General features: G+C 32.5%; 1 long non-coding RNA gene across 1 annotated transcript in view; it reads left to right on the top strand.

Annotated features, from left to right (window-relative positions):
• Nucleotides 1–15,435, top strand: part of LOC134720613 (uncharacterized) — a 92,886-nt gene that overhangs the window by 27,235 nt on the left and 50,216 nt on the right. The window lies entirely within an intron of this gene.

Here is a 15,435-nt window from a genome sequence, read left to right as displayed (position 1 = left end):
TTTTATTGACATTTGTATAAAGATTGTATACATACTGTCTTCTTGCTATTTGACCTTCAAAATAATATTAAAGACTCATTGGAGGCCTTTGGCTGTATTCTGCTTTATGGTCATGTTGTTGTCTCTTTGGGCCTTTTATAGCTTGTTGTTCGGTGTGATCCAAGGCTCTGTGTTGAAGGCCGTACATTGACCTATAATGGTTTACTTTTATAAATTTATTTGGATGGAGAGTTGTCTCATTGGCACTAATGTGAGCCAAAATTTGTTCCTGTGAAAAAAGTTCCAGTGGAACTAATGTCACAGGAAATATGTTCTGGGAGAACTTTTTTCACAGACAATTTCTATATAATTTGTTCCATCTCTATGCAATAAGTTCCACACTTTACCTGGTGAAATAAGTTCTGGGTTGGTGAAATTTGTTCCTTATCTAGTGAAATAAGTTCCATGTTCGTGAGCTTTGTTCCTCACCTGGTGAAATAAGTTCCTTGTCTATGAAATATGTTCCCCTGGTTAAACAAGTTTTCTTTTATACTGAGCACTTGTCATCAGTGAGTTTAAAGTCATTATAAAAAACATGTACTTAATTGATAAGCCATCATAAGGTAATATAGAAAAAGTTTAAACATCCAATTTGGATCATGTACGTGGAGTAAAGCAAAAGTTAATAACATACTCAATTAATAATACTAAAAATGACACTTATGAACCAGGAAAGAGTAGAATAAGAAATAATAATAAAAGTCATTCAGGAAAAAAAATATTATAATAGTTAAAGATGAACATTTGTACGTTTTCAAAAAGGACAAAGTGACTGATCAATTATATTTAAAGACATAGAGAAACAAAAAACACACTCTCTTAAAAATGTGCAATGACCATAGCTAAGTACATGTATGATTAGAACACCCATGACAGATCAACAGGAAACAAGGAGGTGGAATACCACATAAAAGATAAAAATAGATACAAATTATGAAACATTATCATGGCTTTTATTTCTTATTTTCATCCTAAAGTCATGCCTTCAGTTGCAAATGTACCCCATGCAAGCACAGTACGTATTTCCTGTGAAATAGGTTCCAGCAGAACATTTTCATTGACTTCTATAAAATACCTTCTTTCAAAACTAATATCACACAAACCTATTTCACTTTTTTTTTTATTTTAATATTGGAACAAAACTTATACATTGTCATGGTGCTGTAATTTTTGTTCCGGAACTTATTTCACACTTGGTTAAAAAATTAGTTCTGGAACAAATTTTATAGTGCTGGAACATATTTTCTGTGACATAAGTTCCGGTGGAACATATTTCCTATGAAATTTGTTCCCGTGGAACAAATGTCACGCCGGAACAAATTTTTTGTTACACTAACACCACATCTTTCTTTATCTATATCCACCATTTCAATTCTCAATTTTATAAATGATAAAAAAGAGTGTTTGGATAAACTTTATAAAGAGACCGCAACCAGAAGAGACAAACCAGCCTATAGACCTCTTCAGGTTAACCAATAGACCAGTTAAGACATACCAGCCTAAAGACCTCTTCAGGTTAAAAAATAGACTACCAAACCAGTAGAGACAAACCAGCCTATAAACCTCTTCAGGTTAACAAAAAGACCAGTAGAGACAAACCAGCCTATAGACCTCTTCAGGTTAACAAATAGACCAGTAGAGACAAACCAGCCTATAGACCTCTTCAGGTTAACAAATAGACCAGTAGAGACAAACCAGCCTATAGACCTCTTCAGGTTAACAAATAAACCAGTAGAGACAAACCAGCCTATAGACCTCTTCAGGTTAACAAATAAACCAGTAGAGACAAACCAGCCTATAGACCTCTTCAGGTTAACAAATAGACCAATAGAGACATACCAGCCTATAGACCTCTTCAGGTTAACAAATAGACTTGACCAGTAGAGACAAACCAGCCTATAGACCTCTTCAGGTTAACAAATAGACTCTACCAGTAGAGACAAACCAGCCTATAGACCTCTTCAGGTTAACAAATAGACTCAACCAGTAGAGACAAACCAGCCTATAGACCTCTTCAGGTTAACAAATAGACTTGACCAGTAGAGACAAACCAGCCTATTGACCTCTTCAGGTTAACAAATAGACTCGACCAGTAGAGACAAACCAGCCTATAGACCTCTTCAGGTTAACAAATAGACCAGTAGAGACAAACCAGCCTATAGACCTCTTCAGGTTAACAAATAGACCAGTAGAGACAAACCAGCCTATAGACCTCTTCAGGTTAACAAATAGACCAGTAGAGACAAACCAGCCTATAGACCTCTTCAGGTTAACAAATAAACCAGTAGAGACAAACCAGCCTATAGACCTCTTCAGGTTAACAAATAGACCAGTAGAGACAAACCAGCCTATAGACCTCTTCAGGTTAACAAATAAACCAGTAGAGACAAACCAGCCTATAGACCTCTTCAGGTTTACAAAAAGACCCGACCAAAAGACAGTTTAAGACACTTCAATTTATGATTTGATCTAGAGTACTCCCTAGTCTGGTAAAGTTGTGAAAATTGAACATTGATTAACATAGGTCTGCTTTTAACACCAAAAGTCTGAGTTTTTTTTACATTGGTCAGGAACATGAATACAAAGTCCATAAAATATACACTGTAAAAACCAGTACAGGAAAAGCACTTAGCTCTATCACTACAGTATAATTGATTATAACAAAAAGTCAAGTTTCTGGAAAACTCTGAATTTACTGTTAATAAACTGTTCTTTAAAGTCTTGACCTGTTTCAAATCTTAAAAGACCACTTTAATTTGGTTTTAGACAAAAAATTTGCCTTATTTATATTTAGCCTAAAATAAATTTTGAAAATGGAGGAGAAATATGCCAAGCTCATAAGTCATAAATCGACTGACAATGCCATTGCTTAATAAAAAGAAAAAAGCAAACGGACAAAACAACAATTAGATAGGTCAAATTCAGTGGAAAAAGATTGCTGACATTTATTTTGGTTCATTTTTTTATGAATCAGTAATTAGGTCTTGTATTTTTCTTGAAAGGGATATTTTCAGTAAAACCTAAGATCTATCTGACTTGATTGAAACCAAACACAAATTTCCTCAGATATTCAACTTATGTCTGTATTTTTTATGCATGCAAGACCTATATTTCTACTGTGCTTGTGTTTGATTTGGTAAGGGTACAAATTTAATTAAGTTGACCTTCCCAAATGAATGCAGTACTTTTTTTTTGCATGTTGATTTAAGTTATCTTGAAAAATTTGCACTAAAAATCTATTTATTAAAAATGCACTGAACTTTCATTTAATGTTTATGAAATATATATACATTGCATGTATAAAATCATAAAAGCTCATCCTAGGGGAAAATATTTCGGAATTTTCCAAGGTTTATATTTTTTCATTACAAAATTTTTGGATTGAAAATATAATTTATGGGATTCTGAGAAACTAATTTAAAATGTTTCCTGTTTTTTATGGTTGTTCATCTATATTAGTTAAAATAGTCCTATCAAACATATATTTATTCTTATTTAGAACACCTAACATGATTTGCCAGTTAGTGAATGTTTCAACAAGAAGTTTGAATAAGTTCTGTTAATACAGCATTTCTCTAAGCCTCTGTCCTACTAAGTTTTTCTAAGGAAATGGGGAATGTTTCAAAGCAACAACAACCCCACTATAGAGCAGACAAAAGCCGAATGCCACCAATGGGTCTTCAATGTAGCAAAAAATTCTCGCACCTGAAGGTGTCCTTCAGCATCACATTCTGTAGGGAGTCTGTAATTAAACTGCTTACATGTATATAACAATAAGATGAATGATTACTAATGAGACAACTCTCCACCAGAAACCATATGTATGCTTCACATTTGGGAAGGAATATCTAAGCAATATCTTTTTTACATATATGTATGCGTGCTTCCCATTTGTAGGAACAACTTTGCAATAACTGCTTACTCATGTTTGCTTCACATCCTATAGGAATAGCTTTGCATTAACTTCTATATGTATGCTTCACATTCTATATGAATATCTACTGTGGATTCATTATTACTCATTGCTACCAATTTTTGTGGATTTCACGAGTACAGTTGAACCACGAAACTAAATGTTCAATGAATGACAAATTTTCTATAGGTTGTATGCAGACTTTGTCAAAACCAAAAAATTAAATATCAATGAACATGTGAGTTCTCCTTAATCCATGAAAATTGGTACCCATGAAAATAAATGAATCCACAGTATGCAATAACTGCTTATATGAATATATATATGTGCCATTCATTCTGTATGCCTAAGTTTGCACTAATAGCTTTTATATGTTTTGTCATTGCTTCAGCTTTCAGTGTCCTACTGAACAGGAGAAGTGCAGAGAATACATCAAAAGATACAGTTTAAAGAGTATATCACTAATTAGTATTATCATAATGTTGTTCTCTTGCATATTTACAGCAAATTTCCTAATGTTTGTGGAGTAAACTTTGGTTGGCTTGCTTGCTTTGTTTGTATAATTATTTATTCAAGCTTTGTAATTAAGATTGACACCCCCAAACAATATATATGACATAGTTAAACCTGTAGATATAATTAGGGCCCCGACTAAAAGTCGGGTCGCCCTATAGTGATCAGTCTGTCCGTCCGTCCGTAACACTTTCGTGTCCGCTCCATATCTAGAGAACCATTATGATTTCATACTTAATACTTAACATGATTATCAACCAACACCAGAGGGTGTGTCATGTTGTATGTACAACTTTCTAGGTCAAAGGTCAAGGTCAAAAACTTTGGTTTTAGTTGACAACCCCATGTCCTGTGGTGAAGATCGTGTCCGCTCCATATCTAGATAACCATTATGATTTCAAATATTATACTTGACATCCATTTTAACCAACACCAGAGGGTGTGTCATGATGTATGTACAACTTCCTAGGTCAAAGGTCAAGGTCAAAAACTTTGGTTTAGAGTTGACAACCCCGTGTCCTGTGGTGAAGATCGTGTCCGCTCCATATCTAGATAACCGTTATGATTTCAAAGTTTATACTTGACATCCATTTTAACCACCACCAGAGGGCGTGTCATGATGTATGTACAACTTCTTAGGTCAAAGGTCAACGTCAAAAAAACTTTGGTTTCAGTTGACAATCCTGTGTCCTGTGTTGAAGATTGTGTCCACTCTATATCTTGAGAACCATTATGATTTCAAATATTATACTTGACATCCATTTTAACCAACACCAGAGGGTGTGTCATGATGTATGTACCACTTCCTAGGTCAAAGGTCTGTCTGTCTGTTGGTCTGTCCATCGCTAACAAATTTGATCCACACTATATTTTGAGTGGACAGCTGTTATTATTTCATACTTTATACCTGACAAACATTTTCAACTTAACATATATATAAATCAACACCAGAGAATGTGTCATAATGTATGCATCCTAGGTCTAAGGTCAGTCTGTCGGTCTGTCCATCCGTTCGTTGTTCTTAAAAAATTGTGTCCGCTCTACCTCTCGAGAACCGTTAATATTTCATACTTTATACTTGGTGGGTCATAATATATTGAAGGCATAATTCTAAAAATATGTGACAAATATCAATTGGGCAGCACCTTTAAACATATTGTTCAAACATCAATCCATATATCCAGAAGTCACCTTAGAGTAGTCAACAATTAGTTCACATCATGCAGTCATATCACTATTATACTATGAAAGTAAGATGAGAATATTTATCAGTTTTAACTTAAAATCTTAGATTGAAATCACACATGAGACTATGTAATAACTTCAAATAATGCGTCATATCAGATTATCCATACAACTTATTTACCCCACGTTATTGACAGCGGGTCCCACAGAGATGGCTTCCATCTCAATGATATCTAGTATTCCAATATAATTGTGCAATATACAACCAAAGCAAGCAAGCTAACCAAAGTCTTCCTCTATATGCCTAAGGAAATCAGCTGTTATTTCATGGGATAATAAGTTTCTAGTTTATATTTGGATCTCTAAATATTATCCAACACTCTAAATTTTAGAACAGGTTCTTGTTTTGATTATAAGGATATAAAAAGTTATCATTACACATTACTTCCTAAAATTATAAGGAAGAAAAGGATGAGTGGGTATACTTCTATGAGGCAGCAACTAATGCAATGATTCACTTGTCTTCATGCAGTTTAATTCTAAAGGGAGGGAAGGGGAAAAAAGGGGGGTAACACAGTCAGCAAAATTTATTGTGACAGTAGTTATTTTGAAATATTCATGAGCACTGTCTATACCTATAGACTTAACACTTTTGCTTGATTGCTTGCTTAGAGAGGCTGAAGTAAACAAAATTGTATAAATACAAAACTTATTGTGTATAGATTTGATGCATTTACGTATGAATAAAAGACCTTGAAATATTATAACTTCAGGCAAACATGACTGAGGAGGCTATTTTAGATGTGGTCTATTTATGTTTATATCGGAAGTTCAGTTGACAAGGCTATTTAATTACCTTCAATCTATGTATGTTATTAAAGGAAAACAGATGCTTTTAGAATATAGCTTGTTACTGGTTTTGGGACAAGTTAGATTCAAAAAAAGACACAATGATATAAAAAAAAAATGTGGTATGATTGCCAATGAGACAACTATCCACAAAAGACCAAAAGGACACAGACATTAACAACTATAGGTCACCGTACAGCCTTCAACAATGAGCAAAGCCCATACCACATAGTCCACTATAAAAGGCCCCGATAAGACAATGTAAAACAATTCAAACAAAGAGATCCCCAACATTTTATATGTACTACTACTCAATCTCATTGCTCTTTAAATAGGTTCAAGTAAACTAGTAAAAATAAGATGACAATCGTAAAACCTGTAAATATCAATCAAATCATGAAAAATAATAAAAAAAAAGTTGAGAATTTAGATGAAGATATTTCCTTCTGGCAGAAAGTTGTCATTCCACTGTGTAATAAAAACAGTCTACATGAAAGTACTGATTACAATAAGGTTGGTGTTTTAATACCAGATTTTTCTGTTTGTAATTGAAGGAGTCGTTGCACATATACAAGATCCCCTTCGTGGATTTGTGATAAAATCAGAAACGCCTAATTTTACTCATTAAGAACAAGACAATGCAGGAAGCTTAGTCCCTGGTGCAAAATGAAATCACTTTGATTCTTACAAACTAATCATTATATAAATGCATTAGACAGTAACAATAAATTCACAAAACTTCAAATTTGAAAAAAATTATCTAAGAGGACAATGTGTGGTAAGGGGCCTTATTTTGCAAATTTGTTTTTTTACTAAAATTTGACATTTTTATATATAACTTCTGTTTGAATAGTTTTAAGTTAATATACGATTAAAACTTCTTTTTTTTAAATCCATGATGCACGATTAAAGTGTATTATTGCAAATGCTGTCAGTATTAAGTTAAGTTAGATTTTTTTTGTGGTTTAACATTTCTGTGAATGTTCATGAAAGAACTTATAGTTAAACCAGTTTTAAGCTGATTTGGGAAAATCCAATTTTAAGCAGAAAAGGGCCTTTTCCTCACCTCAATTTGTTTGCTTTACAATTGTTTTGAACTTAGTAAAATTAAGCTACAATTTTTCTTTATAAGCCACACATAAATATTATGCTTTATATGTATCTGCTTTTTATTGACCTCTTAGCATTAATTTTCATGTATCTTTGCTTTTTATTCATCTCTTAGTATTAATCATAACTGGGCATGCCTTGCTTGAACATCTGCACCTTACAGCTTCATTTACACAGCATCATCAGAACTCTAAAGCAACCATCATATAGTCACCCATCAGCAGACATTAATGTGCTTATCATAGACTTTAACCTTGAAGCATAGCAACAACAGAAATCTACTAATATCCAGGTAAAATTCTGATTCTATTGCATTGTGGGTAATTTCATAGTTTGTACATCAAAATGAACATTACCCAACTAGTTGAATATGTATGTCCATTTTGACCATTTAATCTTTTGGTGTACACTCTAGAAATTATTACCTATGATGCATTAGGTTCTGATCTTATATTAATAGCAAAGGAAACAAATAGAAATTTTGTACATGAATATCACTATACTGTTACCTGTTACCTATTCTGTACTTTCCACCTATATCAGATGAACCACTTCAGTTGGAATATCCTCTTGAAGTGTAGAATCCCTTATATTCACTATTGGATTAAAAACATCTTCTTTATACACTTATATACACCGCCATCTACCATATATCTTCATCCCTATATCTTCTGCCATCTGTAGGATGGTTGTCACCTTTTCAAAGTGATAGGCTAACACTAAAATTGCACATTGACATTCTTTGCACTAATGTGTACCATTTGTAGGAAATTAAATGACATTATCTTGTGGAAGATATTTAAATTACCAAACTCAAAGTAAATCAGGGTGCCAGTCACTTTTACAAATTAAGAGACAAATATGTAGACAATCTTAGTTCATTAGCCAAAAGAGGATATCTGCATGTCACTGAGATTATTAGTGTATATATTAATTTTAAATGGATTTGGATGTTTGGTTTTGAAAAGGTTATTAAGATGGCTGTGGTAGTGTTTTTTTGCAACTCAGCTTTATTCATTTCATAAGCTTTGCATCTACAATTTAGTAACTTGAGGTAGTGTGAAAGTGTCTTCCTAAATGTAGGTCACACTGACCCATATTACAGATTTCTTTGACTAAGTTAAAAAGCTTTACATCTGAGTTCAGATGCTACATAAAATGTATCCTTCAATCTTTTTTATTTGGGAGTGTAACAAATATTTACTTTTGACTCTTCATTGACTTCATTTGTTCATGTCCAAGTTTTGAAATAGAAAGGTGACCTACAATCATATAACATGGTAACTTCAGGATGAAAGTTGTACATTGTAGTCTGTTAAGAAGGATATTTGACCTATATTCCATGCTTCATTGACTTTGAATATGCCTTAAATCGTGAACATTTCTAAGAAATTAAAGAAACTGCAGTCTGTCAACTTGCTGTACTAATTTTCAAAGTGTGATAACTTCTAAGCAAATGTTACTCAGATCTTTATTGCTGATTTAATTGACTTCAATTAAAATCTAAATTTGAGCATATAGCTCTTATGACTTTTTACCCTACAATCAATTAACCTCATATTTGGATGCATCTCATGCTCAATAATAACAGTTGTTGCCATTAAAGACCTAGTATATAGCTTGCCCTCATCAAGTGAAAAAAATGTTTCATTTAAAGTCTTTATGAATACATTAGATTTTTATTGATAATTGGGGAAACTTGTGAAATTTGTGATTTGTCAAGTACTGATTTATGATGACTTAGCTATAAAGAGTCATATGTTTTATACAGCAATGACAATGTTGTAATGGAGATCTATTTAATTGGAAAGGACTAAGGACTGAATTTACAGATAAGTCTTTTGGTGTTTTGTTAAGAAAATATGTGTTGACTTATTTGTTGAGAAGACCTAGCATGATGTTAGGAGATTGTGGACTATAGTTGGATAGGGATTCGTCCTTTTTGTTCAGGGTTTAGACTATTTACAATTTGAGAGATTTGTGATTTTTTTATGTCATAGATTTTATTGGTTTGTCTAGAGAAGTAAGATGCCCTGGTTGTGTGTGTCCACTGTGTGTTATGTGTGCATGGGTTTGTTTTGTTCTAAAATATTTGTAAATGACAACTTTGCACTGTTTTAAAGATCTCTCTTATAGTTATTTGTTAAGGACAAACATTAATAATTGATTATACATATATGTAGCATTTGGTGAGTTTGTTTGCACTAAAGATACATGCATTTGACATGCACACTGCATTTGTGTTAATTTAAACTTTATATCAGTCACATGATTATTATGTGATATAGTCAGACCATATTCCAACCTGATAGTAATAGATATCATACATAAAGAATTAATATATTTATACTTCAATATTGGCATTTTTTATTTGCCTGTTGTAAAAGTGTTTTGTTTGGCCTGTTGTGTTGTAAACAGTGGTTTTTTTTTGTGTTATAAAAGTTGTTTTGTTTGCCTGTTTTGAATATTCTTTTAGTTAATTGCTAGTTTTGAAAGGTTCTTTGTATTTTTTTCTCTGCCAGTTTTGAAATGTATTTTGTTGTCTTGTTAAAAGTGGCTTTTTTTTTGCCTGTTTTAAATTTATTTTGTGTCTGTTATAAATACAGTGTTTTGTTTTGTCTGTTTAAAGGTTTTTGGTTAGAGTCTTTGACTGTTTCAACATTGTCTTATTTTGCTAGGTTTTGCTTATAATAAAAGTTTATTGTTTGCCTGTTATAAAAGTTTTTTCTTTTACTAGTTCAAGTTGTAAAAGGTGTTTTGTTTAGCCTCTTTTTAAGGTATTTTGCTTAGCCTCTTATAAAAGGTGTTTTATTAAGCCTGTTGTAAAAGGTGTTTTGTTAAGCCTGTAAAAGGTGTAATGTTCCTTTGCTATCTTTCACCCCTCTTTTACAGCAATTGCATTGGTGCCATCTGCTATTGTTTATAGCTAACATCCTTCCTTTTAAAGGTCTATTTCTGAATATTTTCACATACAAGATATCATACTGCATAAGAATCCTTGCATCTTGTAACAAAGCATTGTGGCTACTTCCCTCAATCTTGGTTGAGTGACATTCATTTTTTTACATAAATGAAATGCTTCTTACATGATTTATGTGCATTTTATGAAGGAGCACTTAAGATAGACCCTTGATTATTCTGATATAATTGCAGTTGCATCTCTATACCTTGCTTTGAAGATTTTTTTGGATGTTTTTTTAATCATGCTCAATTAATTTTCAAGTAATTGGAACACATATATATATACATATGCACAATATGACACACTATACATCTTGTTTGCCTGTACAAAAGAGAATGGAAGTGTCTGGTACTGCCATTGCTTGAAACCTTTCTATGAAGATATAAGAAAATCTACCCTTTTAAAACAAAACTTGACTTGGACTACAAACATCCTAGGGCCACCCAGGGTACACATTTTGCCAAAGTTCCAGCTGACTAATAAAAATGGCTAATTTTGATGTTCTAAATTGAGTTTTGACTTTAGGACAAAATACCATCAAGTTAGTCTCTATTTCAATTGCAAGGCATGATTCAAGTCTTGAATCTTTTGGGTACTGATATATAGTGTGTTGAATAGGTGAATGTTATAACTATGAATTTATTGCAAGTACCTAGAATTTTAACCAAGATAAGACTAAAGAATTTGTAAATGTTGCCTTTTTAAGGTACTGAATGATATTGGTTAAAGCTCAGTGATCAACAGTTTGACTTGAACAATTGTCTTAATTATGACATATTTTTTCGCCCTGTTTTAACCAGTCCACCATAGAAAAGATGTTTTGTCTATTAAGGCAGACATTAAATTGTTCTTGAATTTTTAAGTTACTTTTGACACTAGTTGTAAAAGTTTCAACAGTTGTATGAAAATAGAACTTTTTGCTGAGATATATAGATGTATAACACTTGTGTATGGGATGATGTTTTGTGGTTATTCTGGTATTTTATTAGCCAATTGATTTTCACACCTATCATTTAGTATGTTAATTGATTCTCAAAGCTTCTCTCCACTTTGTGGTTTGTGGTTTCTCACTAAATCATCTTCCATATTGAAGTCAAATCACATGTGTTATATTTGTTTGCTGATGTATGAATTTGTGAGAGTTCAATATTCAATGAAACCACCAATATTTCAGAAAATGTATGTTAAACAACTTCCTCTAAATTTCCAAGGAGGAAATCTTTTATATTTTCCAATTATTTTTTTTACACACAAACTGAAGGTGCGAATACTCTCAATGTTTTGAATTTCACTCACAAACAAAATGATGGTTTACATGTGAACTTAGTCAATTTTGTGGTCAGTCTAATGGCTCATTGTCTGTTTAAGTTGATCCTGATGGCTCACAATTACTGTCAAATGTAGATGGTATATGATACATTGCTGTCTTAACTTGGATACAATATTTTATTTGAGAATGTCTGGCTGTTTTCTGCTCTTTGGTCGGGTTGTTGTCTCTTTGACACATTCACCATTTCCATTCTCAATTTATTGTATCCATAATTTTGTGGGATGTCCATATTGTCATGATGACTTGTTGTTAAATCAATTATGGATATATACAGGAATCAACCTTGGACTCCTATGTCCATCACATGACATGCAGGGAATCATATCTGATGATAGAAAAAGATACTAGTCTTGGTGGGCATACAACAAAATTATGTTTATCATAATAATTCAATGCCCACAGGCTTTGCAGAAGTCTACTTGAATCTAGAGATTTATAATGGTTGCTCTTGGCTAGATTTAAGTTACAATAATGAATGTATTAATGTATAAAGACCAGTCATGAATACCATCAGTCTTAGGCTGTTGTGTCTGAGTCTACACATAATTGGTTACATAATCCTTAAGTGGCCTTTTAATTTTTTTCAAACTTTGACTTTCAATATAATGCACTTACAAATCATCACTGTGGTTTGCATAGTTCAAATTTAAAACTTGACACAACACTTCAAAAATATATAACTATTGATAAAACTTTCATACTTGTGTCTTGTGGCTTCCTTTACTTGGATTGTAATTTAACATTGAAAAATAACTGAGAGGGCAGGGATAACCAACTGAAAATTTCACTGAAAAGGGAATCATAATTAAAAAGCTGAAGCTGAGAAAGGTACTTGTCACCAAATACTGTAAAACTGGACTGAAATGGCAATTGTAAGCAAATAAACAATTGTTAAAAAACCTTTGCAGTAAACACTGAAAAAACTTTGGCTGCAAACACTGAAAAACATCAGTTTGCTAAAACACTGAAAAAAAACTGTAAGCTAACACTGCAAAAACTTTGGGAGCAAACACTGCAAAAACTTTGGAAGCAAACACTGAAAAAACTTTGACGACAAACACTGAAAAAAAATTGGCAGCTAACCCTGAAAAAACTTTGGCAGCAAAGTTGAGCAAACACTGAAAAACTAAACAAACATACACTGAAAAAAATTGCTGCAAACACTGAAAAAACTTTGTAAGCAAACACTGAAAAAACCTTGATGAATAGGCAGTTATAACCAGACACTGAAAACTGGCTATAAGGCAGTTCTAATGAAACACTGTAAAAACATTGGGTCCATGTGTAACCAAACACTAAAAAATGGTTGAAGAGGAATTTGCGACTGAACACATACAAAAAAATGCTTCATAATCCAACATTGAAAATGATACCAAGACCAGGAGTAGGGATGGGCATGTAACAAGTCCTTGGCATTCCTTCATTGTTCTGATATATATAACAGTTTGTCAGGCTTTTTTCTTCACTAAAGATGGAGATATCTATTGTTTATATTCTATTGTTGCATAAATTTGATGGAAAGGTAAAATTTTCCTATTGTACTAGTTGATGTACTTTGGATTGGACTATGACCCATTAGCTCAAAACGTGCTAAATATTTGTACTTTAGATATCATTTTTTGTCATGCCTTTATGTTCTACTTTAGTTTTATTGTTACTGGTTTAAATTCGTTATATATCTTTCCTTCTTCAATGAAATTACTACCTTTGAGTTGAGGTATAATAATAATGTATTATTTGTGCCTTCACATTCTGTTAAGTTCTGCAGGCTGTATGGCCTAGTTTCAGTGAGAGATTGAGAAATAATCAGGCAAGTTGACCTTGGATACATTTGAATATGCTTTTTAAGTCCCCTTTGATTATAAAACTCTACTCTTTTGAGTATAATACTTTCATATGGTTCACAGTCTGGGTTTAATGTTCCTGATGAAGATAAATCCAGAAAAAAAACCTCTATGCATTATAGATATATATAGCGTTAATTCTGTTTATTATCTAGTCGTGTAATCGTGTGTGTTTCTGAAGGTTGAACTGACCTACTTGTGACTGAATTATGGCCCTGGTTCACTGTGTTATTTCATGGAAAGCGGTTTATGTCACCACAACTATATTTATCTGTGAGGCTGATTGATATAAACTCATTTCTTAAGGCCTTCAGTGTAAACTTGCTGCACCTACAGCTTATATGAGATTACTATAGTTATTGTTCAATATCTTGACAAATATATACTGTTAAAGCCAGTGATTAAATAGGCTAGGGATCATTGCAGGGATGGCTTCAAGGTGACTGTGATACTGGAGTCAATTCCACAAAAAAAATTATGATTAAGATTCATCATAACAATTCAGTATACTTACAATCAATCTTAGTTGTATGTATTTTTGTGAAATTGACTCCTGAATCCTCTCATTAGAATGCATGTGTTTGTTGGTGTTTTTTTTTTTTAGGAAAAAAAGGGGGGGATATTAGTTAGCTAAAGGGAACTTTTGGAACTATATATTTGCACTGACAACCTGTCCATCAGCTTTTCTGGACATCTTTCTGTAATGATTCATTAAAGTTTTATCATGAGATGTAGGAAATAAGGTTTGACCTTTGTTCCTTTGGAGACATTCATTTTTGTGCAAATTGTGGGTCTTAGAAATTGCTTAAATAATATTACTTTTCCACATTTTGCTTCTAATGAGTTTATCAATGGATCAAATATTTTGTAAACATTATAAAGTTATAAGTTACTTTTTAGTTTGGTTCTGTTTGAAGGATTTTGTGATAATTGTGGCCTTAGGACCCTTTTTTTTGTGGAAAATATTAGTTTTTCACATTTTCTTGAATACATGGATTAGTAAGTAAGATATTTAGTATATAGCTATATCATATAAGGTGATTCATTCAATTTAAGTTTAGTTCTTCTTGAGTGATTTTTGTTTAGGTTGTGGCCTAAGACATACAATTTGCTGGAAAAATAGTTTTAGAAAGTTAAAAAAAAGATTTTGAAGTTTTTGATAAAAAAAGATTGAGCCTTTAAACAAATATTCACTGTTCTGATAAATGATGGCAGGGTAATACCGATTAAATAAGCAAAAACTCTTTTCTAGTTTGAATTTGAAATACACCAGAACTCCCTGAGAATCAGATACTTGTCCCATTTAAGTTTTATTTCATCTAATTTTCCTACAGGTAGGGGACATTGTAACCCCAGAAGTTTGTTCACTGTAGATAATGGCCATGGTGATGTTCAGAGTCCAGACTTAATTTGTGGCATTTTGAAGCTTACCAATACCTAAATATCTCAAAAGTTATTCACTTATCTTTCTAATAAGACTGTCTGCCGTTTAATTATCTGAATATATTAGGCTAGTGAATCTTCTATATGTTTTTGACAATACAAATTAATGCATGGTATATGAGATTTTTGTGCCAATTTCCTTTTGTCTGAAGTGTCAGTTATGTAAACAATTAATTAGCTTCATGTATGACCTTGTCATAGCCACTTATTATCATCAGATATCTAGTAGAGTACATCTGTAGAGATA

This window comes from Mytilus trossulus, chromosome 6, assembly GCF_036588685.1.
Source record: "Mytilus trossulus isolate FHL-02 chromosome 6, PNRI_Mtr1.1.1.hap1, whole genome shotgun sequence".
Taxonomy (NCBI): domain Eukaryota; kingdom Metazoa; phylum Mollusca; class Bivalvia; order Mytilida; family Mytilidae; genus Mytilus; species Mytilus trossulus.
Note: the sequence above shows the minus strand (reverse complement) of the source record. Positions and strands in the feature narration are given on the sequence as shown.